The sequence below is a fragment of the Monodon monoceros genome, unplaced genomic scaffold, assembly GCF_005190385.1.
Source record: "Monodon monoceros isolate NGI ecotype Baffin Bay Population unplaced genomic scaffold, NGI_Narwhal_1 Super_Scaffold_10, whole genome shotgun sequence".
In the NCBI taxonomy this organism is placed as follows: domain Eukaryota; kingdom Metazoa; phylum Chordata; class Mammalia; order Artiodactyla; family Monodontidae; genus Monodon; species Monodon monoceros.
In genome coordinates this window covers 10,766,852-10,775,949 of record NW_021703766.1, presented here as the reverse complement: position 1 = coordinate 10,775,949, position 9,098 = coordinate 10,766,852, and positions in this window count along the sequence as shown.

Here is a 9,098-nt window from a genome sequence, read left to right as displayed (position 1 = left end):
TATTGTTTAAGGTTAGGTGTCGATTCCACTTATGTTTTACTTCTGTTGCTTTTCCTTTGTGAATACAATTCATGCCGGAATTAATCACTCCTTTCCCGTGGTCTTGTGGCAGGTTTTTTGTCCCTCACTCTGTCTTGTGTTGTCACCAGTGTGTATCAGCTATTCTCAATCTGTCCTCCTCACTAATGGCACGCCCACACCAGAGGGCAACGTAAGACACACTCCACAGACAGACCCAGCGTGGTGCACTGTGTCCACTTCAACAGCACACTGTTAATGGGATAACCTTGAAACCACTCTGATTTTTTTTCTTTAAAAAAACGTTCACAAAAGATCAGCAAGGATTTAGAAGAACGGAACAACATCATCAACCAAGTGGATCTAGTTTACGTTTACAGAACACCAATAACAGCAGAAGAAGCCTTCTTTTCAAGTAGTCATAGGACACTCACCAAGATAGAACATATCCTGGGTCACAAAACACACCCTGACAAACACAAAAGAACTGAAATCATAAAAAGTATGTTCTCTGACCAGAAAATATTAATCCAGGAATTAACAGAAATATAATAGGAGAATACACAAATACTTGGCAATGAAACAAAACACACACAAATAATCCACATGTGAAAGGGTAAATCTCCAGAGATTAGAAAATACTTCAAGCCGAATGAAAATAAAAATATAGCACACCTACATCTGCGGGACGCAGCTAAAGCAGTCCTTGCAGGGAAAATGTTAGCACTAAACGATTATATTGGGGGGAAAAGCTATCAAATAAATAATCCAAGAAATTAGGAAAAAAAGAACAAAATAAAGACAAAGCTTAAAAAATGCCATGGTTCTATAGCTATTACTATGTTAGCACCTATAAAAATTCCCTTTAAAGAATATCTCCAATACCAGGCTTTCTGTGAAGTGTGAAGAGGTGTTTAAAATTTTCAGAGAAAACATTCCAGTTGAAATATTCAATGTGCAGAACATGTACAGACCCCACTGTGAGGCATTTTCCCAGGCACAGGAAGGATGAAAGGTAGTTGAAAGGGCGTGTTTCCTGCTCTCACACGTTCTCACCATAACGTGAGACCAGAAATTAAAACCTGCAGCAGAATTTTTAAATATGATGGAAATACTGATAGTTAAACCAATGTGCAGGGTGGGGTACTGAGATCAGGGAAGTCCACGATGACCAGTTTTCTTGAAACTTGTTATTGGTACTGTGTTTCAAGAATTTTTCTTTTAATAAAACTATTTGTGTGTCAGACTTACAAGTCACCAAGCTACATGCACCTCTAGTACTATTTCCACCACAAGAGAACTGACAGAGATGAGGTAAGTATCACTAGTCCCATTTAAATTAGTGGAAAATGAGACCTAGAAACAGCACCCATGATCAAGCCTTACTAATAGTTTCAAGGATACGGACAATACCTAGAAACAGAATGTATTATCATGCCTTACTAATAGTTTCAAGGACATGTTCCAATGAAGCAGGGACAGGTATGGGTCACGGAGGGAGGACGGCCTCGGGCCCTCCTTTAAGACTTTCCTTCTCGGGCCTACAGAAGATGAAGTCTCTGAGATGAGCAGGACACTACCTCACATGGGGGGATGTTTAGTGATGAAGCAATTCCACCAGATCCTCCTACTTATCTGATCGTACGCAGGAAGCCAGCCCTCATCAATCCATAGATTGTGGGATTATTTACTATATGCAACCCTTAACCAGGGGCATCCTGTTAAAAACAGTCAACAGATACAGATAGGGTAATGATTGATTATGTCACTGATAATTTATTTTATTTCACTCTTGCAATAACCATTCAAGGTAGACTTTGTTATATCCATTTCAAAGACAAGAAAACTCAAGTGCCAGTAACTTAAGTGACATGCCACATGGTTTAGCCCAGGGCCGGGCTGGGGATCCCAAGGCTGGCAGATTTGTGTCTGTGTCACATCACAGTTTTGCTATAACTGCACGGTTTCTGTCATCTGGCAATGACCCAACAGGCTCTGGAGCAGGAACAGAGGAGGGTTTCCTACAGGGTTGGCCCTTAACTGACCACTGTGAGGCCTCAGAACAGAAGGGGTACAAAGAAGTGTTGAAGAAATTGCTAATTACTCTTTTGGAACAATTTAGTGTTTGTGCAAATGTGTCTTTGTGGGCCTAAAAGAGTTAATGCTCACATGCACCAAAGAGTTGAACAGTTGGGAAATCTGCTCCAACGTCTTCTGCCCTTGAAATTCATTATGTAAATTTGAAGGAGATTATAACTGTTGTTTGTTAGGGTATATGACTAGGGCTACTAGCTTTGATTTTACTTGACAGGTCTTGACATGAATTTCGGAATCACGAGATATAAGTAATAGAGAAAAGATCAGATGGTCTTCCAGAAAAAATAATGCAAGGCTGGGGCTAATTTTGTGATATCAGTCTTTAACAGTCTTGGAGCTATTTACTCTGTGGGACTTTTTTTTCCCCTTTTGATGTGGACCATTTCATTCTGTGTGCCTTTTTCCAACTCAGGGTATTTTACAATGATATCCATCATGTCTGTCTGTCAGCTGATGACAGCTTAAAAAATTGCCTCAAGGCCAGTAATGAGAAGAAATCTTTCCCACTTCCTCTAGATTGTTTTATGTGCTTCACAGTTTTCTGCACCAAATAATAAAAAAAAATAACGTTGCTTTCCGAACAGTCCTTTATCTTACCTCTCTTTTTCGTCTTTTAATCCCTTATGGTTTATTTCCCTCGCTTTACTATGTTTATTCTACTGTGGTTTTGTTCATAATTAACAAGATATAAAAGATAAGAATACATCTTCAAAATGGAAAGTTTTCCAAAGGCCTCGTTTCAGCTAACCTTTAATCCAACACAAAGGAAAGTATCCAGAGTTTTTAATATATATCCTCTCCCCCCTCCTCCCTCCCCTTTCCCTCCCTCCCTCTTTTCCTTTCTCCCTCTCTCTCTCTATATATCTACAGATACATAGATAGACATATAGATAGATACATCTATATAGAGAGATAGATAGATATACCTTTGACAAGACAGTCCACAGTTTAAGAACTTATCTTTGAAATGGAGAAATCAGTACATACTAGGGATGAGGGCAGACACTTAGCTGAGTTCTGAAGAAATTGCTAGCTAACTTTAATATGGAAAGAAACTTACAATTTCCTCAGTTCAAGTATATTAGCACCTGGAAGTGCCAATGAGTCTCAGAGAGGTCAATTGTTTCTGGTTTTGTTAGAAACATGTTGGTGATGATCGGGGAACTTGAAATTTTTCCAGCATGGCATGTTTAGTACTCTAATTTTTTTTCATCTCAAATTCCTTCCTATCTAAAACATCAAGTTGTGCAATAATTCCATGCATGAATTACCATTTAGCAATGGTTGGCATTTCCAAAACATTGTTTTCACTGCCATTCTATCATGAAAAAGCTTAAACCTTCTGGAGTTAGGAAGCAGATAATAAATTACTTCAAGACAAACATTTTCTAAAGTATAGTCCTAAATCTTCCCTTTTGTGAGAATTAGCTGAATTAGCATGCTTCATTAGCTACTGATTCTTGATTACCCACAACTTAACAGGGGATATCTGGGAAGTCAGTCTTTCATAAGCAAGAATGCTGAATAAACAAAATTTATTCTTATTTGACCTCAATTCATGTTTGCTTGAAGGAACGAATTAATGGTAGATGGATGGACAGATGAAAAAAACAGGTAGATGGACAGCTGGACAGATGGATGGATAAAACAGGTTTGACTCTTCTTCTGGGAAATTATATATACACATATATACACACACATACATAAATATATAATATTTCTGTCTTAGTTCAGTCTGATATGACAAATTATCACAGACTGGGTAGCTTAAACAAAAACCATTTATTTCTTACAGCTCTGGAGGATAGAAGTCCAAGATCAAGATGGTGGCAGATCCAGTGTCTGGTAAGAGTTGAGTTCTAGTTTGCAAATGGCCATCTTCTCACCGTGTCCTCACATGGTAGAAAGAGAACTGGCCGCCTCTCCGGCCTCTTCTTACAAGGTATGAATCCCATTCATGAGGGGTCCACCTTCATGACCTGATCACCTCCCAAAGTTCCACCTCCTAATACCATCACACTGGAATTAAGGTTTCAATGTATGAATTTTAGGGGGACACAAAAGGACCATTGCTAAATATAATATAATATAATATACAATTCAATATAATGTATTTTTACTCCCAGCGCTCAAACATTCTGTGGAAACTGAGGCTGCTTAGTAATTCCTGCATCTGCTCATCATATTTTAGTACCTCTTTGCCTTCTCTCCTTTTCCTCCATTTTCTTTCATCTCTATTAGCCACACGTGCACAAAAAATTACCATTCATGTACTTTGTCCAGTTCAGTAAAAAGGAAATGTGCTTATCCAAAGGAAAACTCTGTGTATGCGTGTGTCTGTGTTTAAGTCAGTAGAGTGTATTAAAAGGAATTGTTTAATGAGAAGCTTTGGCAGTTGGGTGTGGGATTCCCTTGAGAACATCAGTCACTGTTACCTGGAAACAGTGATAACAAGCCAGGGAACAGGCCACACTCCCCATCGCAGCTGGACATGACAAGTCTCTCTGTTGGATGCTTTTGCTGACAGCGAAAGAAGGAGATCTTAGGCAGTTTGGGACTTTACAAGACCACATATTCACCAGTAATTTACCATGCTTCGGGCTGTGATCTCTTGGATGCAGTCCTTTATGGTGGTGGCGATGCAGTCATTACATTTGGGTAATCCACCCCTTTGCCCCTCCCTGCCCTACAATCACATTAAACCTGTCTTACTCTTCAAAAAATCACCCCTGCTGAGGAGTTCCTAATGGATCCACAAAGGACTAATAGCTGTTAATGGAGAAGATGTCTCTATAGTAGACAAACGTGAAGCAGATCATTGTTCGCCACTTCTAGTTTTATGCCCTGAGGCTCCAAAAGTGGGTTTTGTGGGCTCTTCTCACACTTACTGAAACAGACAATACTTCATTTGTGTATGAACTCACGGGGTCAGAGTAACAGCAATACGCTCTCCTGAAGGTATTTATATGTTAGGTTGCCTCTAGATAAAAGCAGCAATACTCCTTCGGGATAAAAACAACATAATATTAAAGCCATCACTGAGAATCGATGATGTTATCCGACATTATTTGCTATGGACTGAATGTTTGTGTCCTCCCCAAATTTACACATTGAAACCCTAACCCCCCCAATGTGGTGGTAGTTGGAGGTGGGGCCTTTGGAAGATAACTGGGGTTAGATGAGGTCATGAGCGTGGGCGCTCATGATGGGATTCATTCCCTTATCAAAGAGGGGATCTCTATCTCTCCCTCTCAATTTAATCCACCCAATCTATAATAATTTGTTATAGCAGCCTGAAATCACTGAGACACTGTTCTAAGGCAGTTTAATTCTCACAATGATATAGGTAAGGAGACTCTGAGGCACAAGTGACATAATTTACATGTGCAGAGTCACACAGCTGTTAGGTACCAGAGCCAAGATGCAGAGGCCAGCACATGTTTTTAAGCATGATAAACATTGGGAAGGAACAGCAAACGGGGCCCTAGGCTGGGTATCACGGACACTGAGATAGAGATGTGCCTGTAGGAGGATTTCAGAGAATGCTCTTGGAACAACATGTGTAACTGAGCAGGGAAGCAGGATTAGGAATAGGGAGACACAGAAACAGACAGTCACAGCAGAGGCCTTACCTATGTGACCGGCAGCACCAGAGCCAGGAGGATCCTTTGAAGATGTCCCAAGATTGAGGGGAGGAAGCCAGGGTTACAGCCTCCTGCCCTCCACTGACCCAGCACTGGATGGGGGCTGCCTCCAGGAATGGGGTATATACCTATGAGCGGGGCAGCATCCTTCAGTTGAGGGCAGGGCTTGAAGAGGGACACAGCTGGGAGCCATCAGCTGCCAAAACTCCCAGCAGGTGGGAGGGACAAACCTTCTGTTGGTGAAGGAGCAACCTTGGTGGTACACCACAGCATCGCCTGCACGCAAGGCCATAAATTGGGGAAACTTACCGAACCAAAGAGGTTAAGGATAGGTGTTTCTCGAGAAACACTGAAAAATCTTATATCTAATGGAAAGATCTGATATCTAAAGGAAGACATGGGTTTCACCAGGCAAGAAGAGTGATGAGCCTTACGAGGAGAGGAAACATCATGTGCAAATACTCTGTGAAGTGGTAAGGAGAATTTAAATTGAGGAATTGAAAGAGCCCATGTGATTTAAGTAAAAAGCAAAGTGGGCGCCTGGTGTGCAATGGGACCAGACTATGCAGAGCTTTCAGGACTAACAGGAAAGAAAGAGGACAGGAGCATAAACTAAAGCAAGGTTGAGCATTTTGTGTGTCAACTCCCATCTGACTTTCTTTGAGAAGGGAAGTGGAGGTGCGGTGAATATCATGAATGCTTATTTAACTCAACTGGATTAGATTGTATTGAGAAACCGACCCAAATAAAATAAAAAGAATAAATGAGAACACTAAAAATGTGGAGAAGCACACAGAAAAGAACCAAATGAATTAAACCTGGAAAGATACAAGAAAAGAATGATCAACTCTGAACTGTTTTTCCTATCCCTGTTCAGAGCTTCTTGTCATCACATTTAATAAGCCAGAGGCTTGCTGTCTGAGCTCACACCAACACTGAGACCAGAATCTTAGATCATCTTCTCCAACTGTTGCAACTCCTACGAAAAAACTAAATCAGCATTTCTTAGAGTGGCTAGTTTTGAAAGACATGGGATGAATTGTTCTCTAGAGCCTGTTTAAGAATTTGGAAAAAATATAAGGCAATTTAAAAAGCAATAAGCTATTTTAACTCAGCAGTCTGGCCATCTAAAAATGCATCCTGCTCCAGCTTTCAACTCTGTCTCCTGCATCTTTGATTTTCATCTCTAAGAAATGACACTGGGGACTTCCCTGGTGGCACAGTGCAGGGGACACGGGTTCGAGCCCTGGTCCGGGAAGATCCCACATGCCGTGGAGCAACTAAGCCCATGCGCCTCAACTATTGAGCCTATGCTCTAGAGCCCGTGAGCCACAACTACTGAGCCCAAGTGCCACAACTACTGAAGCCCACACGCCTAGAGCCCGTGCTCTGCAACAAGAGAAGCCACCACAATGAGAAGCCCTTGAACCACAATGAAGAGTAGACCCCACTTGCTGCAACTAGAGAAAGCCTGCACACAGCAACAAAGACCCAACGCAGCCAAAAATTAAAAAAAAAAAAAAAAAGAGAAAGAACACTGGGATGCTTCTCTCCAAATGAATATGTTACTGGAAGTGTCCATAGTGGGAAAGAACAAATCAGAAAATACATATTAAGCTTCTGCATAGACTTCTCAATGGCTGGTTAGTTTAATCTGTACAATTAAAAAACCATTTATCTGTATCCAAGAACTTAACACAAGAAAACATGCAATGAGCTTAGGCTCTCAGTAAGAAATAAAATTACAAAATGTACCAATACTTGTAATCCAAGTATAACTGTTAGCATTAAAAATTTAATTTGATATTTAATTTGGTATTAATTTCATTTTATGACTACAAACACTGTTTCTCAGTCATAATACTCTCTATTTCCCGTTAAATATTAATTCATACTTCTGAATCGTTGCTATATAGTTGTAAATTCTGAGAAGTTAAAAATAAGTAATATTTTCAGATTTCTATACAAATTTTGAAAAATTCTAAAGACGCTTGGACCTCATTTTTTTCATCCAGAGTAAGCCTACACAGTGTTAATAAAATATCTAAGATGCATTCATTAAACATCATATTGTAAATATTCTGGTTCACAGGAAAAAAATGTAGATTATAATGTTAAACAAAACCAGGATAAATTTAATGGATTGAACGCACAGAACACTTGGATCCTTTCCCAAATTCTATTAAAATGAGAGTAAAGATATTGCTAGACACTAAAACATAAGAACAAAGGAAAAAGAACCACCATGTTTTAGAAGCTGAGAAACAGAAGAACAAGCGTTTGTTAGCTTGGCTGACTTGAGAAAAGTGAATCTTAAGTCATCACTGGGAAAAATGGAGACAAAGAGGATTTACATCCAGCATCCTCAAATTAGCAGGACACAAGCACGAAAGTATGAGGCTGAAAGTAGGAATATGGGCTGAAACTCTGCTGAAGAAAGAGACAGATGCCTAGATCTGCACCACACATTCATAAAAAGGCTCACACTTTCTATATTCTTCGAGAAGAACAAGAGGCTGTACCTTAGAAGACGGAAATTTAAAAGCAAAACTATTATTCTCCTGAGAGAGTCAAAAGGAAACAATATAGCCAGGAAACAAGGATGGTATGAAAAAGAAAACATTCACATAGGGAAGCCCTCCCCAAAAATGCTTACGCAAATCAAATTATATGACAGTAGAAATGAAAAACTCAATAGAAAATCTGGAAATTTAGTTGAGGCATCTTTCAGCAATTAGAACAACTCAAAGGGAAATACTGAGAAGGACGATTAGAAAGTTAGAGGAGTTCAGCAGGTCTAACATGTACAGGAGTGCCAGAGAGAGGAAAAGAGTGAGAGAGGAAAACCAGAGATAAAGAACTTGTCCACATGTAAACACAAGAACGTTTCCTAGAGCTAGAGGACGCGTGCTGCCAGTTTAAAACTGCATAATAAAGGGGCTTCCCTGGTGGCACGGTGGTTGAGAGTCCGCCTGCCAATGCAGGGGACACGGGTTCGTGCCCCGGTCCGGGAAGATCCCACATGCTGCGGAGCGGCTGGGCCCGTGAGCCATGGCCGCTGAGCCTGCGCGTCCGGAGCCTGTGCTCCGCGGCAGGAGAGGCCACAACAGTGAGAGGCCCGCGTACCGCAAAACAAAAAAACGAAAAAAAAACTGCATAATATGAGAACAGCGACTCAGGCCAAGGCATATTATTGCAAAATTTCAGAAGAGGCAGGTGGAGTTGGGGGGGGGGGGGGGTGGAAGGAAGAATCTCCAGGTTCTCAGAAAGGAAAAACAAAACGAAAGACGCAACCCCCCTACAAAGAAAAATCACTGGTCACGTACAAAGTTTTAAGAA